Source organism: Geotrypetes seraphini, chromosome 11 (assembly GCF_902459505.1).
Source record: "Geotrypetes seraphini chromosome 11, aGeoSer1.1, whole genome shotgun sequence".
Classification (NCBI taxonomy): Eukaryota; Metazoa; Chordata; class Amphibia; order Gymnophiona; family Dermophiidae; genus Geotrypetes; species Geotrypetes seraphini.
In genome coordinates, this window is record NC_047094.1 from 43264247 (window position 1) to 43284060 (window position 19814).

The 19814-nt window shown below is 42.3% G+C and overlaps 1 long non-coding RNA gene across 1 annotated transcript in view; it reads right to left on the reverse strand.

Moving 5' to 3' along the window:
• The window catches only part of LOC117345848, a 606231-nt gene that overhangs the window by 417691 nt on the left and 168726 nt on the right, over nucleotides 1-19814 (reverse strand). The window contains exon 2 of the long non-coding RNA XR_004536518.1: nucleotides 7221-7283. This is a non-coding gene — a long non-coding RNA (uncharacterized LOC117345848). The remainder of the gene's footprint in view (nucleotides 1-7220; nucleotides 7284-19814) is intronic.

A 19814-nucleotide genomic window follows, 5' to 3' on the forward strand; every position in this document is an offset into this window, starting at 1 on the left:
GTGAAAGGGGAATGAAAGCGGAAACATTTTTAAGAATGGGGATGGATATCGTACATGTGATATACGTGACGTGGTACGTGCAGTACAACGAAAAGTGACACGCAGTTGCAATAACGATAAAAATGTGTGCACCTCCTGAGTGAACATAAGGTGGTGAAGAGCTGAGGAGCTAAAATGAAATAAAAGCATAGACTGAGTTATCTTCATTATCCTATCATTTCTTCATTTTTATTTATTTAGATTTTTTTATTTAATTCATGTCCTATGGTTTTGTAAAGGGGGGGGACTATTTTTCTAATAATCTCACATATTGTATTATTAATTACATCAGATTCATATTCCTCTTATAGGTAGAACAGCTGATTCTCTTTCAGGGGACACCCAAATTGATTTTTCCTAAGACAATCACTGTTATAGGATGCAAAAAATACATAAATAAAATTATAACAGGAAGACACTGGTATAAATGTTCCATGAGGGAAACTGTGGCACATGACCCTGGAAGAAGAACGCAGGCAACTTGTTTAGAACACCTGAATGCATTTAACAGCGTCCCCAAGGAAAACAGCTATTTCTGCTGTCCTTTGCAGTAAATCTTATGGCCTCATTGAATTACCCGACTCAGAATCTAAATGCAAAAAGCAGCTTGACATAGACATTTTTTGAGATACCAAGCCCTGCTCACCGACTGCAAACACTGAGGACCTGGAAGCTGACACAGTTTCTCCTTACTCAGTTAAATACTTCCAACAGCAGTTACTATACGGGAGACGACACGCTTAACAGATCAAAGAAAAAAACAAACAAACATTCAAATCTATAGGGGGGTCTAAGGAAAGAATTCTGGAATTGTAAACAAGGAGGAAAAAATTCAGTTGCTACACAGAGGAATACTTTGAGTCACCTGTCATTTCTTCATGTATATTTATATTTTAAAAGTCATTGTCTGTTTCTTTCACAATGCCCTTACATTACCAAATTGCGGTTAAAAAAAAGCCTTATGTGCTTATTCGGGTCATTTCCACGTGCTAAGGCCATTTTTCCTTCATGAATACAATGGCTGAATTTTCTATTTTTTTTTAAATTAATGACCATGTGCTAAATTTCCCATTAGTGCATTGCTATTACCGGTAGCATGTCAGCCCCTACTGCCACCTATTTTGTAAAGTGGCTTACATGCTAACCTTTCTTCTCGACTTCTTAGCTTACATCATTAATTGTTTGGGCAGAATTTCACTGTGCCTTCCCTTCCCTTTTGTTGAACTCCTTCCCTTCCCCTTTGTTGAACTCCTTCCCTTCCCCAGCTTTTTTGTTTTCATTGTAACCTTCCCTTTCTTTATCCCCCTTCAGGGCCGTTACCATGCTGCAGCCACTAGCGCGACCTTTATTGTGCTGTATTTGCGGTATGTCAAATAAATTGAAACTTAGCACACGGTGATGTAGCAACACTAACCTTTTAACATATTCATTCAATTTTCTATACCATTCTCCCAGGTAAGCTCAGAATGGTTTACATGAATTTATTCAGGTATTCAAGCATTTTTCCCTCTCTGTCCTAGTGGTCTCACAATCTATCTAATGTACATGGGGCAATGGGGGGCAATGGGGGGCATTAAAGGGCAAATTCTATAAGAAGCGCCCAAAAGTTAGGTGCCGAATTAGGCACTGTTCAGCGCTATTCAAGTAAAACAATGCTGTTTAATGAATCACGCTGAATGGCACTTATTTTGAAGACACCCAATAAATAGGCCCCAATTCTAGACACAAGTTAAGCGCCTATGTGAGTGCTTAAGCACGCTTAAGAGCAGTGATTCTGCAACAAGGCGCCTAACACGTAGCCACACCCACGCCTAATGTGAATAGTGCCTATTTGTTTGAAGGCCACCTAAATTTTTAGAGGTGACATTGCAGAATTGCTCTTTCTTGATAGAAACATAGAAGATGACGGCAGAAAAGGGCCATAGCCCATCAAGTCTGCCCAATCTAACAACCCCACCCCCCTTGAATTTACCCCCTTAGAGATACCACATGTGTATCCCATCTACATTTTTACCCCCCCTAGAGATCCCACATGTGTATCCCATTTCCTTTTAAAATCCGGCACGCTGCTGGCCTGAATCACCTGAAGTGGAAGTTCATTCCAACGATCGACCACCCTTTCGGTGAAGAAGAACTTCCTGGAGTCGCCTACATTTCAATTATTGCTGATTAAAAAAACAATTGAGCTTGTTAATCAATTTAAATGGGCGCCTATCTATTTGGGCACCTCCGAAATAGGTGCCTAACATTAGGCGCTGGTTACAGAATTTGGGCTTAAGTGACTTGCCCAGGGTCATAAGGAACAGTATAGGTTTGAACCCACAACTTCAGGGTGCTGAGGTTCTAGCTTCAGCTACTCTCCGGCCCAACCCATCTCCAGCATTAAAAAATAAAACCTAAACTAAATGTGCCTTATGGTACATAAAACCATATTTTTTTTTTCTCTTTTATTATTCTTATGATCTCACTTTCATTCTAATTATTACTCTCTTCTTTTTTCTTTCTGCTTCTCTAAGCCTTTCCTTTTGTTCTATCACCTATTTATTTCCTTTCCTATCTAATATTGCATTTCTCATCCTTTTTCCCATTGGTATTGTAAAGTCCTGTACGTCGAGACTATGGGCAGAGAGCCGCATTGAATGGCCCGTGCTGCTCCCGATGCTCATAGGAACTCTATGAGCATTGGGAGCAGTGCGGGCCATTCAGCGCGGCTCACCGCGCTACAAACTGCTAGCGCAGTTTGATAGAAGAGGCCCTATGTTTCAGATATTGTTTCCCCTGAACGTTGTAAAACTTTTTAGCCATGTTCATTGCTTTGAAGTACGATTAAGTGATTAATCAAATTTTAAATAAAACTTGAAATTTGATTTTAAGTTGCACGTGTTAGTGTTTATCACAGCTTTGTAATGGGACCCCTAAGAAAGGTACAAAAGAACAAAGAAAGCTTATGTTGTCTAAAATATTGACTGAAGATAATTAACAAAGCTCTGAGCATAGATACCTGTATCCGGTGTTGAACACATCTAGTAAGTCAGGTTTTCAGAATGCTGAAATAGTTTTGCATACTATGGAGGTAATTAATGCGTGCAATGTTATCTCATGCATATTCATTCTGGATAACTTGAAAACCCGATTGGTTGGATGTGTCACATAGATTGCTTTGAGAACTCATAAATTAATGCTACAGTGCGACTGGGAAGCTGAGAACCATCGCTTTTTATGAGGATATGAATTTCTGGCCAGTGAAATGATGCTATAGCAATTGGCAAAAATTCATGCTTGAAAAAAATGTAATACAATCTGAATATCACTGAACCTGTCCTCTAGGAGGAGCTCAAAGAATTTACCTACTTGTATATTATCTTGTATATTATCTTTATTTTAAAAAATTTATTATACTGCTTATACCAGTAAGAAAATACTTGTTCAAAGCAGTTTACATAAAAGTACATTCAAAGTCAAAAAAGATTGCACAATAAACATATCATAAAAATGCATGGATTATAACCATATCTTCAGGTAAATACAACTTGAATACGACCCATTATGAGGAGCTGCTGAAAAGTTCTCAGCTCAGTCAAGAAGAGAATGCTGTGGAGTCATGAAACTTGCAAGTTATTCCACACTTTTCTCAACACCTTGTGTTCTCATTTCATTTCTCTGTCCCCTGTATTTCTTGATTGACTTCATATCCTACACCCCGTGTAGAAGATTAAGATCCATTCCTTCCTTGAAAGTTTAGTATAAGGCGCACCAAAATCTTCTCGGTTACAGCCCCACCCCCACCCCCCTCCAACTTTGGAACTCCCTACCAATCTACCTGAGAGAGGAAACAGTACGATTTATTATTTATTTATTTAAAAATTTATATACCACATACATAAAGGGCTCCTTTTATTAAGGTGCGCTAGTGTTTTTTAGCGCATGCACAAAATTACCGTGCGCTAAACCGTGCAGTACGCTTCTAGAATAACACCAGCTCAATGTTGGCGTTAAGGTCTAGTGTGCGCAGCAATTTAGCATGCGCTATTCCGCGCATTAAGGCCCTAATGCACCTTAGTAAAAGGAGCTCAAAATCTTATTTCCCTGCGATTACCACATATAACATAGACATGTCTAAACAACATCATAATCATTCCTGTTATGAACAGGGGTAGAACGCAAATTCAATCAATTCAGAAATACAATCAATTTTTAAATCATACATTGCTGTCAAACAAAAAAAAATCTAAAAAGGAGATTATCAACTGGAATAAACCTTAGCATAGGAAGGCATTGCCAAATATTTGAGTTTTCAGCATTTTCTTAAAAAATTCATCCTCCCCATACAGAGCACAAGATACCATGCAAGGCATTCCATAATTCTATGCCAGCCACAATTGTATGCCAGCCATAATTCTATGCCAGTCTCGAGACTACGATGGAAACTCCCCACAGCCATTTCCTATTGGCGATCTGCACGGGACAGGAGCGTAGGAAGATCGCTCCTGCCCCGAAAACCCGCTAGACCACCAGGTAAGGCCGGGATGCCGGGAGAAGGCGGAAAGGAAGCAGTGGTGGGTCAGAGCCGGATATTCGTAGTTTTTTGCCATTCGCGGTCCGGCTCTTCCCCTATCCCCCGCAAATAACGAGGAAGATGTGTATAACCATTGTAGTTCTTCCCCTTTCCCTAGCTTGTACCAGTCTAGTATTGTACCTCTGTTTGAATTTGTTCGTGTATATTATTGTCCTCTTAATTTAGCATTGTAATTCGCTTAGAAATATTTAATAAGCGCACGCATCAAATTTTAAATAAAACTTTGAGACTTGAGGGCAAATTCTACAAGAAGCGCTCAAAAGTTAGGCACCGTTCAGCGCGATTCAAGTAAAATTGGGTGCTGTTTAATGAATCACACTGAGCGGAACCGATTTTGGAGGCGCCCAATAAATAGGCCAGCTCTAGGCACAACTAAAAGTTAGGCGCCCAGCTGAGCGCTTAAGAGCAGTGATTCTGGCAACAAGGCACCTAACATGTAGCCACGCCCGCGCCTCACATGCCTAGCGCCTCTTTTTTTTTGAAGGCCGCCTAAATTTTTAGAGGCGCCTTGTTACAGAATCGCACTTTCTTGATAGGTGCCTATGTTTCAATCAGTGCTGGGCACCTCTGAAATAGGTGCCTAACTTTAGGCGCTGATTACAGAATTTGGGCCTTGATCTTTCCCGTTTGCTAAGACCACTTTACTGCAGCTCGACACCTAGAGCCCTTTAATCCAAGCTGCATTAAGGTTTGTTATAACAGTGCACTGCAGTAAAAGCTTCAATGCTCATAGAATTCCTAAGAGTGTTGGAGCTTTTATCACAGAGACTCGCAACAAAAAAAACCCCTAACACAGCTTGATAAAAGGGGACCCTATTTTGTAGGTGGTAAGTAGAGAATGACACGGTGACAAAATTCATCACCGTTCCCGTCCCGTGTGCATGGTTTTGTCACCTCATGTACTTATATTCATATATACAACAGGATAATTTTCTAAAAGGCCTTTCCTAGACTATAACCCTTTAAGAAATAGTATTCTTGCTGTATTAGTGTAGCTGGAAGGATAGAAGTAATGGCCAAACACTGCAGGTGATTCTTTTTTAATGAACATATACAGCTGCCACTAGCTTTTCAGAGCTATATATCCTTCAACATACTGGTGCAAATTTCTGATAATGGAAGCACAACTCTTTAAAAGCAAGTCACAAATGTGTTGTTAGACCAATAAAATGGCAACACAAGCAATTTTATTTATTTATTTTTAATTTATACCCTTTTGCATTTTCATCAAGCATAACAATCTTGACAAAGGATCGGAATATACAAAAAGAAAAAGTTAACATATAAATACACCAAAGTGTATATTAGAAATATAATCAGCTATTTAGTCCACAAATATTAGATTCAAGAAAGGAAATACATTTCAATAAACTGAACAAAATATTCAAAATTAGAGTAATGGCACTGGTTATCCACCCTACAGCTGATAGACAGGTCATTCATCAATGGACTAAGAACAAAACCCTTCTTTTGGTCCTAAAAAATCTAATAACTGTTTAGGCTCAAAAAAGAGGAAATTTTTATTTTGATAAGAAATAAAACATTTTGCTGGAAATTTTAATTAAAAAGTAGCCCCAAAGGCCAGGATTCTAAGCCGCAAGAACTCCTTTCTACGCCTCTGGGTTTTCTGAGCTAAATCTGGAAAAACTAACATTTGAGCCCCAAAATTTGTCATTTATATTAGGGAAATAGAGACGTAAAACATATTCCCTACCACTTTCCAAGGCTAAAGTCAACAAAAGAGTGGTTCTATCTGTAACCACCTCAAGAGAACTTTCTAGAAATAAAGATATTTTCTGTAAACCGCTTAGAACCTAACGGATGTAGCGGTATATAAGAAATAAATTACATTACATTACATAAAATCGACATTGTCTTTAGATTTTTCCTTAGGAGTCGACTGCCTTTGAGGTCTCCTAACAATTGGAGGTAAATTTTCCAATGGGATGGCTAGGACTTCTCGGAAGTATTTTCTCGCCATCTCCACTGGGAAGATGACGGGGCATTTAGGAAAATTTAGAAATCTTAAATTATTTTTCCTGAGTGAATTTTGGCATCACAAGCAATTTATTTTCTTGGTCTTCTTTGGGTCTGGTTGGATTTTTATCAGTGTATTTTTTATCATTGTACTTTTTTAATTGAATTTTCATGGTTTTAAATGTCAGTGTTTAATAAATTATCTCCAGAACATCTGTATCCACAGTTTTTGTTTTCCTTGGTCTTTATCTTACATGTTTAATGAAAACAAATTGACTGCATTAAGTGAAAATATTGCATTAATTAATAACTAATCTATACTAAAATACTTTTCCTTCTTCCTATGTAATACACCAATCATCTTCATATAAGATACAAAAAAATCGCAGGCCTCCAATATATAAAATTTAACTCACAGTAGAACATGCATTTCATTTAGGAGCACAAAGGATGATTCATGTAACTAGTCAGTGGCATGGTCTGCCTCAGTTAATTATGGATTGCACAACATTATCATCCTGATCAGATAATGCTACCAGATTTGCAACAGACAAGGGGCAGAAAAAGCTGCTTTTCTGAATATTCATTCCACTGTCAGTACCCAACTAATTGGAAGATAAATACTTACTGAATAAAGGCTCCATTCAAGAGAACTGTGCGCATCACTTTCAGATGATCTCTGTGTTGCTCCCTAAAAAAAACCAAATACAGTAGACATATTTATATTAAAAGACAGAGTCCAACTATTCTACCCAGTTTAATTCTTGGTGAAATGACATTGGTTTCAACTAATTTTTGACCTGCCCCTCATTTCTTCACAAATACCAACAATTCTGTTTTATTCTACTACATTTATGACCCTTGTAGTTTTTTTAGTTTATCATAGAAAAAAATCAAGATTACAGATTCAATCAAGTAAAAGTAGGTCTGGCTCCAAAGAATCTGATTACCAGAAATGCAAGTCACAGCTAGGTGTGGGCTAGCTATACCAGATTCTTAGCAGCAGACTATTGTGTGTATTGTGTATGTGTTTTATTGTGTTAGATTGTGTTTTATTGTGTATGTGTGTATTATTGTGTTTGTGTGTGTATTATGTATGTGGTATTGTGTATGTGTGTATTATTGTGTTTGTGTGTATATTATGTATGTATGTATTGTGTATGTATTTTATTGTGTTAGATTGTGTTTTATTGTGTGTGTATGTGTGTATGTATTATTGTGTGTGTATTATTGTGTATGTTGTATTGTGTATGTGTTTTATTGTGTTACATTGTTTTATTGTGTTAGATTGTGCAGATAATGGAGAGGAGGAGTAGCCTAGTGGTTAGGGCTGCTCCTTGTGACCCTGGGCAAGTCACTTAATACTCCATTGCCCCAGGTACGCTAGTCAGATTGTAAGCCTACCAGGATAGAAAGGAAGAAATACTTGAGTACCTTAATTCAAACTGCTTAGGTTAAAAATGGTACATAAATACTAAAAATACATAGTACCAAAGGTATATGAAAAGATTGTTTGAATTGCCGTACAAAATGGCGTTGTGCGGAATAAGGATAAATAGCATTGTATGATGTTTAGCATAACTGTCTCTTCACACATCTACTACTTGTGGTATGTAAGTAGTCAAACCATCTATTTCTTTGGGCCCTGCTACTAACCTGTGAAAATATCTATGGAATAGTTCTAATTTTAGTGAAATTTATTTAAGATGGTGATCTAGTGGGCCTGATGCACTACTTTCTCAGCCCTAAGGCTGACCTAAAACTTTTAAAGGTAGTTTTACCATAGTTCAAGACCCTTACCAGAGCTCTCATCTGTCCATCCCCAGGAAACCTCGGGACTCAACTCAAGGAATCCAGGGTTTGGTGTGGCGCAAGCAATCCCCACTCACACCTGCCCAGGTGGCTGACCCCTAGCTGAAGTCTTGTGGTAGCTACATTATTTTCAGGGTAAAATACACATTCCCACAAAGCCTTTTTATAAGTTCATTTCTTTTTTCTTTTTAATGTTATTTTTATTTCAATTTTAAATACAGCATTCAAGCACCTACTTGCTACAGAAACATAGAGAGGAAATAATAATAATAAAACAGGAAAAATAAAGTCTAGGAAAAATAATATACACTGGGAACACTGTTTTCAGGCAATAGGCCTGATGGGCCGCCGCGGGTGCAGACCGCGGGGCAAGATGGACCTATGGTCTGCCCCAGCGGAGGCAACTCTTATGTTCTTATGTTTTAGATCCCAACAGCACATTAGGTAGTGATTAATAAGACAAGGAAATCCTACTTTTAGGAAACAATATTAATCCAGAAAAAAAAGGCGTAATCATGAGCTTAAACCCTAACCATAAACCTAATTATCCATTCCATTATACCTAATACACAGACTTGCAAATCTAAGAAAGCTCTTAATTGCTCAGGAGAAAAGAAAACATATTTAGACCATCTAAACCATACCAAACATTTACAAAAGTAAGCCAACACAAACCTTGCCCAACCTTGCTTAAAGTCTCTGATCTCATAGTCAAAATGGCCTTTCTTCTTTATTGAGTGTTCTTAGGGCTAAGAACATAAGAACATAAGAAGTTGCCTCCACTGGGTCAGACCGAGATCCATCTTGCCCAGCGATCCGCTCCCCCGGCGGTTTCTGACCACTTCTATAACCTACCTCAAGTTATATCTGTACCCCTCTATCCCTTTATCCTCCAGGAACTATCCAAACCCTCCTTGAACCCCTGTACAGCGTTCCGGCCTATCACATCCTCCGGAAGCGCGTTCCATGTGTTCACCACCCTCTGTGTAAAAAAGAACTTCCTAGCATTTGTTCTAAACCTGTCACCTTTCAATTTCTCCGAGTGACCCCTAGTGCTTGTGGCTCCCCACAGTTTGAAGAATCTATCCTTATTCACTTTCTCTATGCCCTTAAGGATTTTAAAGGTTTCTATCATGTCCCCTCTAAGTCTCCTCTTCTCCAGGGAGAACAGCCCCAGCATTTTTAACCTGTTGGCGTATGAAAAATTTTCCATACCTTTTATCAGTTTAGTCGCCCTCCTCTGCACTCCCTCGAGTACCGCCATGTCTTTCTTGAGGTACGGTGACCAGTATTGAACACAGTACTCCAGGTGCAGTCGCACCATTGCGCGGTACAGCGGCATGATGACTTCCTTCGTCCGGGTTGTGATACCCTTTTTGATGATGCCCAGCATTCTGTTAGCTTTCTTTGAGGCTGTTGCACATTGCACCGATGGTTTCAGTGATGTGTCGACCATCACCCCCAGGTCCCTTTCCAGGTTACTCACCCCTAGCAGTGTTCCCCCCCATTTTGTAGCTGAACATCGGGTTCTTTTTCCCTACATGCATGACCTTGCATTTCTCTACGTTAAAACTCATTTGCCACTTTTTTGCCCAGTCTTCCAGTCTCGTTAGGTCCCTTTGCAGGTCTTCGCAGTCTTCCGTGTTTCTAACCCTGCTGCAGAGTTTGGTGTCATCAGCAAATTTGATAACCTCACATTTAGTCCCTGTCTCCAGATCATTAATAAATATGTTGAACAGTAGGGGTCCCAGCACCGACCCCTGCGGAACTCTGCTCGTGACCCAACGCCATTTTGTTTACTCCAACCTTTTGTTTCCTGCCCGCCAACCAGTGTTTGATCCATCGGTAGATATCCCCTTGCACCCCGTGGTTCCACAGCTTTTTAAGTAGCCGTTCGTGAGGTACCTTGTCGAAGGCTTTTTGGAAGTCAAGGTAAATGATGTCTATGGATTCCCCCTTATCCATTTGACTGTTTATTCCCTCAAAGAAGTACAGCAAATTCATGAGGCATGACCTTCCCTTGGAGAAGCCATGCTGGCTCTCCTTCAGTTGTCCATTGTTTTCTATGTGTTCGCAGATTGTGTCCTTTACCATTGCTTCCATCATCTTTCCTGGAACCGAGGTCAAGCTCACAGGCCTGTAGTTCCCCGGGTCACCCCTTGATCCCTTCTTAAAGATGGGCGTGACGTTTGCTATTTTCCAGTCCTCTGGGATCTCCCCAGTTTTTAGGTAGAGGTTACATATTTGGCGAAGTGTCTCTGCTATTTCGTTTCTCAGTTCTTTTATTACCCTTGGGTGGATGCCGTCCGGGCCCGGTGATTTGTCGCTCTTTAGTCTGTATATCTGTCTGAGGACATCCTCTATGCTTACCTCTAGTTGTACCAGCCTTTCGTCGTGTTCTCCGTTTATAATCTCCTCGGGTTCTGGGATATTGGATGTGTCCTCTCTGGTGAAGACTGACGAGAAGAAATTGTTTAACCTGTCAGCTATCTCTTTTTCCTCCTTTATCGCTCCTTTCCTGTCTCCGTCGTCCAGTGGTCCTACTTCCTCTCTGGCTGGTTGTTTCCCTTTCACATACCTGAAGAAGGGTTTGAAGTTTCTTGCTTCTCCTGCCAGTCGTTCCTCATATTCTCTCTTTGCTTTCCTGACCTCTCGATGACATTCTTTCTGGTGTCTTTTGTGCTCTTCCTGGTTTTCCTTTGTTGGTTCCTTTTTCCATTTCTTGAAGGATGATTTCTTGTCGCTTATCGCCTTTTTAACTGCAGTAGTTATCCATGCTGGGTTTCTAGTTCAATTTTTTTTGCACCCTTTCCTAAACCTTGGGACGCACAGGTCTTGTGCCTCGAGCACTGTGCCTTTAAGCAGTGTCCAGGCTTCCTTTACGGTCTTTACCTTCCCTGAGCTGTTGCTGAGCTTTTTTTATACCATTTTCCTCATGTCCTTGTAGTTTCCTTTTCTGAAGTTGAGTGCTGTCGTTGTGGTTCTTTTCATCTTTGATGTTCCCATGTTTAATTTGTACTGGATCATGTTGTGATCGCTGTTCCCTAATGGTGCCAGTACCACCACTTCCTTTGCGGGTCCCTCTAGCCCGTTGAGGATTAGGTCTAGAGTGGCATCCCCTCGCGTTGGTTCCGTGACCAGCTGCTCCATGAAACAGTCCCTTACCGCCTCTAGGAATTTAGTTTCTCTCGTGCAATTTGAGTGTCCAATGTCCCAGTCTATTCCCGGATAGTTGAAATCCCCCATAACCACCACCCTTCCACTTTTGCACACCTGCCTCAGTTCGGCCTCCAGGTCCAGGTCGTTTGCTTCTGGCTGTCCTGGTGGGCGATAGTACAGTCCCAATTTGATGTCAGCTCCTTCCCCTCCTGTCAGCTTAACCCATAATGACTCCAGACTGTCCGCCCTTATTGTTGTTTCTGTTCTGGATGAAGGAATGGAATCCTTTATATACAGTGCTATTCCTCCCCCCTTCTTATGTGCCCTGTCCTTCCTGTAGAGTTTGTACCCTGGTAGGGCCACATCCCATTTGTTGACCTCTGACCACCATGTCTCTGTGATTCCTATTATGTCTAGGTCTTTATTTCCGGCTATCACTTCTAGCTCCCCCATTTTGGTCCTTAGGCTCCTAGCATTTGTATATAGGCAATTTAAGTCCCAGTTTGTTACCTTTTCTTTTGGATCTACTCTTGATTTGTTGCTCGTGCTGGTCTCCTCACGTGCCGCCTCCTGTGGTGTGTCTATCCCGTCCTTTGCCCGATTCTTTCTTTGGTAGTCCTCTGATTCCGGCTGTTTCCTCCTTGTCTTGCTCTTTAGCTCTAGTTGGCTCTCGGGTCCCTGCGCTGCATCTTTGGGTTTATGTCCATAAAGTGTCCATTTTGTCTCTAGTCCACTATCGCCATTTCCTGTTTCAGTATCGTTGCTTTATACTGTGGTCCGATGTGTCGAGGTCAGATCGACTATCGGCTTTCCCCTTGTTATCAGTTTAAAGTCATGTCAATGCAGGTCTGGATGTTACGTGCCAGCATCCTCGTCCCAGCCGTGCTCAAATGCAGTCCGTCTCTCCTGTAGAGCTTGTTTTTCCCCAGGAAGGTTGACCAGTTCCGTACAAAGAGGAAACCCTCCTCGTCACACCATCGCCTCAGCCATCCATTTGTTCTTGCAGTTCGGTCTGCCTCCTTGCATCTGCCCTTGGTACTGGCAGGATCTCTGAAAAGGCTATCTTCCCTGTCCTCAGTTTCAGCTTCCTCCCCAGGATCTTAAACTGCTCGGTCAATGTAGTCATGTTGAAATTCCTTCTGCTGACGTCATTTGTTCCGACGTGGATTATCACTGCTGTGTCCTCTGTCTCAGCGCCCTCCATGATTCTCTCAATTTTGTCAGAGATGTCCTTTGTCCTCGCACCTGGGAGACATGTCACTAGGCGATCCGCTCTGCCTCCTGCTATGTGACTGTCCACCTCTCTCAGGATTGAGTCTCCCACCACGATAGCAGATTTTCCTCTCCTCAGCTTCCTCCTGGGTCTCAGGTCTGTGTTGATGATTGGATCCTCCAATCCTTCCTTCTCCTGGTTGGTTCCTCCGCAAGGTTCCTCTCCCTCGGCTCCTGGTGGGTCCTGGTGGCTCCTGGCGGGTCCTGTCCTCCATCCGTTTGTTCCCTTCTGAAGAGCGAGTGATCCTGTGTTTCTACCATCCTGCAGGCCTCCTCGATGAATCTTTCGAGCTCTCTGACCTGTTCGTTGATGTGGTTTTCTCTGGTGGTGTCTTCAGCTAGTTCAAATTCCCTTGGTTCCTCTAAGGAGTGGAGTCCCTCTAGCTCCTGTACTTTAATCTGCAGTCTCCCGACCTCCTTTTTTAGGCTAGCCAGTTCCTGACATCGACTGCATATGTAGGCCTGCCTCCCGGAAGGGAGGTAGTCGTACATGTGACAATCAATGCAGTATACTGGAAAGCTTCGCTGTCCTTCTGCTGTCTCCATCATTCCTTCCCTGTGATTAAAGTTGGTGCGCTGGAGTGCGCCCGACGTGTGTCTAGGTGGAGAAGTAGAGAGAGAAAAATAATGAGTATAGAAGAAAGGGTATATATATATATATATATATTTTTTTTTTTTTTAAATTTAATTTAGGAAGATTGAAGATTGTATTGAATTTGCTGCTGAGCAGCCTGGACTCCTGGCTCCTTCTCTCGGCTCCTTCGCAAAGGCGCCCTCGCTAAGGCGAGCGCCTTTGCCGCTCGCCTTCGCCACGCGCCGAACGTCTGTGCGCCATTGGCCCCCCTCCTTTTAAGGGGGGGAGTCCGGGCACCGACGCTGCTGTGACGCGGTGCGGGTGGGCGGAGCTACCTCTCGCTACCCGCTCCACTCTGCCGCTAGCCCCTGCTTCCTCCTCTGTCCAGAAATCGCTTTTCCTCTCCCTCTGTCTCTCCTGCTTCCTCAGCCGCTGCCTACCCTCGCTGCCTCCACGCGCTGAAAAGCCTTTGCTTCGTTGGCCCCCCTCCTTTTAAGGGGGGAGTCCGGGCACCGACGCTGCTGTGACGCGGTGCGGGTGGGCGGAGCTACCTCTCGCTACCCGCTCCGCTCTGCCGCTAACCCCTGCTTCCTCCTCTGTCCAGAAATCGCTTTTCCTCCCCCCTCTGTCTCTCCTGCTTCCTCAGCCGCTGCCTACCCTCGCTGCCTCCACGCGCTGAAAAGCCTTTGCTTCGTTGGCCCCCCTCCTTTTAAGGGGGGGAGTCCGGGCACCGACGCTGCTGTGACGCGGTGTGGGTGGGCGGAGCTACCTCTCGCTACCCGCTCCGCTCTGCCGCTAGCCCCTGCTTCCTCCTCTGTCCAGAAATCACTTTTCCTCTCCCTCTGTTTCTCCTGCTTCCTCAGCCGCTGCCTACCCTCGCTGCCTCCACGCACTGAAAAGCCTTTGCTTCGTTGGCCCTTCTCCTTTTAAGGGGGGGAGTCCGGGCACCGACGCTACTGTGATGCGGTGCGGGTGGGTGGAGCTATCTCTCGCTACCCGCTCCGCTCTGCCGCTAGCCCCTGCTTCCTCCTCTGTCCAGAAATCGCTTTTCCTCTCCCTCTGTCTCTCCTGCTTCCTCAGCCGCTGCCTACCCTCGCTGCCTCCACGCACTGAAAAGCCTTTGCTTCGTTGGCCCCCCTCCTTTTAAGGGGGGGAGTCCGGGCACCGACGCTGCTGTGACGCGGTTCGGGTGGGCGGAGCTACCTCTCGCTACCCGCTCTGCTCTGCCGCTAGCCCCTGCTTCCTCCTCTGTCCAGAAATCGCTTTTCCTCTCCCTCTGTCTCTCCTGCTTCCTCAGCCGCTGCCTACCCTCGCTGCCTCCACGCGCTGAAAAGCTAGATTCACTAAGGGCACGGATCGGATCCAATCTGTGAGGGATCCGATCCAATCCGTGTTCTGGGGGATGATTCACGAATCGCCCTCATGCAAATGAGGGTGATTGGAATCACACCACCAACTGCCTGCCCGGATTGCTCTACAGTGATTCCAGCGCATGCGCAGACCATCTGTAGATGGTCTGTGCATACGCGGGACCTCCAGGCCCGGCAGATAATTTTTTTAAAAAACTTTTTTGGAGCCCATGGTTTTAACCCGCTTTAAGCCCGCGGGTTAAAACCATGGGCTTGCACTGCGGGGAAGGGTGGGAGAGTCAGGGTAGGCAGGCAATCGGGGCAGGCAGGAGATCAGGGCAGCAGGAGAGTCAGGGCTGCAAGAGTTTGGGGCAGGCAGGAGAGTCTGAAAGCAGGAAGAAGGGCTGAAAGCAGGAGTTCGGAGCAGAGAGCAGGGTGGCAGAAGGCAGGGCAGTCGGAAAGGGCTTGAGCGACTGGTCCTCCGCAGTCGCTTGTTTGTGATCAACCAGCCCAGTCGGTGTTGCAGGGTTTTGGTGAATCGCATCCCTGCCTACTTTGCATGCCATTCCTCTTATTTGCTTGCGCGGATCGGAGGATGGTCGGCAGAGAGGTAAGTGAATCGGGCCAGAGGGAAATTGGGATGCAAAGGGGTCGTAAACCGATTGGTACACGATCAATTTGCTTAGTGATCTAGCCCTCAATGACATCTGGATATACCACTCTATCCATAAAAGCAGAACTTCACAACCACATTTAAATCTTATTCAAATACAAGCTCTTTGAGATCTTTCAGATATACCGTAGATTCTTCCAGAGATGTAGAAAGATATTCAGGACAATTTGACCATCTTGACAGTGATTTCCCCCAACAGTCCCCCCCCCCCCCCAGGGCAGTTCTTGAGGAAATAAGCAAATAAAAATCTTATTCAAAGGCAGTTTAGATTATAAAGTAAACTTTAGCAACTCAATTAGATATTTTTAAGCATTTTTAAAGGCGATCGTCAATCATCAGTTAGGCGCTGTTTATAGGCTCTTTATTTGCTTCCTATTAGAGCAAGAATAGTTTTAAAATTATGCTGTTCAGCTTTTAAGATTTTGGAGGCAATTGGCCCAGCTGATCCTATATTTACTGTACAATTGTTAGGAATTCATAAGCATGCTTGCAATTATTCAGCTTTGCCATATTCTGGTCTTAAGGGGGTAAAGAAGGTATCTTTAAATGGAAAGTCTTTTAAATATCAGCTGGTCAAACGTTGGAATACATTACTGGTGAATATTCAGATGTGTTCAAATTATTTTCAGTTTTGTAAGATATTAAAACTATTTTCTCATTTTTTAAATTTTGAATCTTATATGTGGTTGTTTTTATTTTATTTTATTACTTTTTGATATATAACTGTTTAATTTTGTTCAATTTCCTGATTAATGATTTCTTGATTTGTAAACCAACTTGAAACGTATTTGGGGATTTGGTGGGCTATAAATACCCATCATCATCCTTGAATTTGTTGGAGCTGGATTGAAAAGTTGTTTCAATTCCTTTCACTATCTCAGCCATTACCTCAACTTTTAAAACCAAAGAGGTTACCTCATCAGTAGATTATTCCATGGTGGAATTTAATTTCTGAAGAGCTTCTGGGCTAGAAGGACCATTGGTCTGACCCAGTAAGGCTATTCTTATGTTCTTAAAATCACCAAGGGAGATACAGCTGATATCATAGTTTCTCCTTCAATCTTCTCCTAAATGATGCCACCAAGGCATCATTTCTGCCTGAGGTCTTTGATGTCAACGATTCCGACATCTGCAGCTCAGCCAATGCTGCTGATACTGCTGGACATAGTTATGGATAGGATTCTGGAGGCAGCAAGGTGATTCATGCACCAAGGAGACTGACATTCCCTCATTCTGAACTGCAGCAGGGCTAACTTTTTCAACTTGAAACAGTGCTGTCCCAATGGCATACCAGTCAATCCTTTGCTGCACAGGTGAAGAGGTTTGGGCTGACAAGTAAACAGCCTTCACATTCCCCTTTTTCTTAATATGGAGCATCGTTAAGGAAGAAAAAAATGCAAGCAAGCAAGTTAGCCAGAGAGTAACTGCACCACATTCGGCTCACCGAAGTCATGCCACTATCTTGGTCACTCCCATTTTTAAATTGTTGTGATGTAATGTGATTTGTTACCTTTACATACCACTTAACATGGTGTATACTAAATCAGTTTACAATAAATATACAGTATACTGTAAAACAGTTTGCAATAATTGATTGATTTTGCATTGCGGAAAATTATTAATGCCAAATTTACAGTATATACAAGAAGAAGACGATGCAAATCTTTACCAACACAAAGTACAGTCACTTAGTATGCTAGGTCCTAAAGTTTTATTAAAATAAATAGAATATGAGTTCATTTTCAAAAAAGACAAAACATTCGAAAAGTGGCATAAAGGACCCTTCCAATTCACTATTTTTGAAACCTGTTTTGTAGGCAGATTTGTATGCTATTCATCTGCAGTGCATCTAAATCCCATAGGGGCATGTAGGAGGTGTGGTTTGGACTGGACAAGGGCAGGCCTATGATTTGGACATTTTTCTGCAATAATTGAACATTTCATAAAATGCCCAGAGCACAATTTTGGGGGGGCTAGACCTATTTTAACACTGATTAAACTTACCAGATGACCACTGGAGGGATGAAGGCACAACCCATCCACACAATGAAACAATGCATACCTGTCTGTACGATAGCTTCAGGTGTTATGGCCACTCCTACTACAGCAGCAACCAATGTCATGGAGTAGCCTAGTGGACATTGTAGGGACTCAGACCCATATTCTATTTTAACCACTACACTTATGGTGGAATAGTTGAGTCTTCCAAAATCAGCCCAAATCCCATTGTACCTGCATATAGGTGACACCTGCAGGCATAAGAGCTATTGGTGTGATGTACAGTTGGGTCCAGTAGGTTTTGGAAGGCTAATCATACAATATAAGGAAATTATAGCGAGATGTATACCTGGAATTTTTGATGTGAAAGTCACTTAAGTACACCCTAGGGTGACCAGCTGCTCTGCTGGGATGTCTTTGTGGCCAATCTGCCAAAAAACATGGCCCCTCCTACGTCTCAATTGCTTGTTTTGTGCCATTTTCTTTTGGACTTTTTTCCCCCCCAAAAAAATGATTCAAAACAATAGATGCACTGTGCATAAACACATCAGGTATATTAGATAGATTGTGAGACTGCCGGGAAAGACAGGAAAAAATGCTCGAGTACCTGAATAAATTCATGTAAACCATTCTGTGCTCCCTGGGAGAATGGTATAGAAAATTGAATAAATAAAGAAATGGTCATTTTTTTTAAACATAAAGGTAGCCATTTTGAAAATGGTCATGTTTGCTACTGGATTTTTTTGTGTGTTCTGCAAAATATCTAAACTCAGATTTAGGCGTCATATAAAAAATGCCCCTCCACATCTTACAGTACCATTTGCTGATATCACCTGCTATGAAAGGTTTTATTCTTCTACCACTACGGAACACACAAATGTTGATTTTAATTTTTTTTTTTTTGCACTTCATAAAACAATCAAGTAGAATGGCTTTGGGCTGTTGCCTTTTGTTTTATCTCACCTTTAAAATATAATTAAACAGTCATAGCTGCTATTGCAACTTAAATGTCTGCTCTAGAGGGAGGCAAAGTAGCAGTAAAAGAGTTTGCTATTGTTATGTGAAATATAATACTATTCCCAGTTTTGAGGCCTATTGTTTGGCCTTGGTTTAATTTCCTGACAGACTTACTAGTGAACTCTAATGTTTGGGCTATGGGATATTTACTGATTAGATATAATCCTTTTTATATCTTTTTGGAGGCAGCACCTTCAAAAAGATATAAAAAGAATGGAGTTGGTCCAGAGGAAGGCTACTAAAATGGTATGTGGTCTTCATCATAAGGCGTATGGTGACAGACTTAAAGATCTCAATCTGTATACTTTGGAGGAAAGGCGGGAGAGGGGAGATATGATAGAGAAGTTTAAATACCTACATAATTAAACGCGCATGAGTCGAGTCTCTTTCATTTGAAAGGAAACTCTGCAATGAGAGGGCATAGGATTAAGTTAAGAGGTGATAGGCTTCGGAGCAATCTATGGAAATATTTTTTTGACAGAAAGGGTGGTAGATGCATGGAACAGTCTCCCAGAAGAGATGGTGGAGACAGAGACTGTGTCTGAATTCAAATGGGCCTGGGATAGGCACATGGGATCTCTCAGAGAGAGAAAGAGAGAATGGTTACTGCGGATGGACAGACTATATGGGCCATTTGGCCTTTATCTGCCATCGTGTTTCTATGTTTAATCCTCCCAATTACTGCTTGGCATGGATATACTGCCATATGCAGTGGCCTCTGAGCCTCTGTCAGATTTAATTGGGTCTCGTTGTGCCTAACTCCAAATAAAAAGCCAAGGGGCACGTTTGGAATCCAGTTTCCTATGCCTGGCCATATCTTTTCATTTGCACTGTCTGTCAAAAATGAGAAGTTCATATGTACTAAAAGGAAAGCCTTTAGAAAAGCAGGTCATTCAGAAAAAATAAGTGTACCAGTAGTTCTGCATTATTGTAGCTCCTGCATGATGTCAGATAGCCTGTTTTAACAATGAAGAATTCTATCCAGAAGTAATACCCTGTCGTAATAAATTAGACTGAAAATGTTTCTCTGATCAATAAATCCAAGCCTTGACTTCATCAGAAGAAAACAAGGCAAATGAACTGAAGTTCTGAAAAAGTGAACATAGTGTACAGTGGGTCTCGGAGCACCCAGAGGAACTTTGGAAGCGCGGATGACATTGTCAGGATTTCCATCTGGCCTAAGTTGTTTTGGTATATCAAACTTTTGGCTAATTGGATCAAGTTGCAAACTTTCAAAAAGCAAGCTATGTTTCTTTCTGCTGAGTGGCTGATAGAGCTCTAAACATGGGTTTTTGCCAGGTACTTGTGACCTGGATTGGCCACTGTGAAAATATGAAAAACTAATAAGGTACTGAGCTAGATGGACCA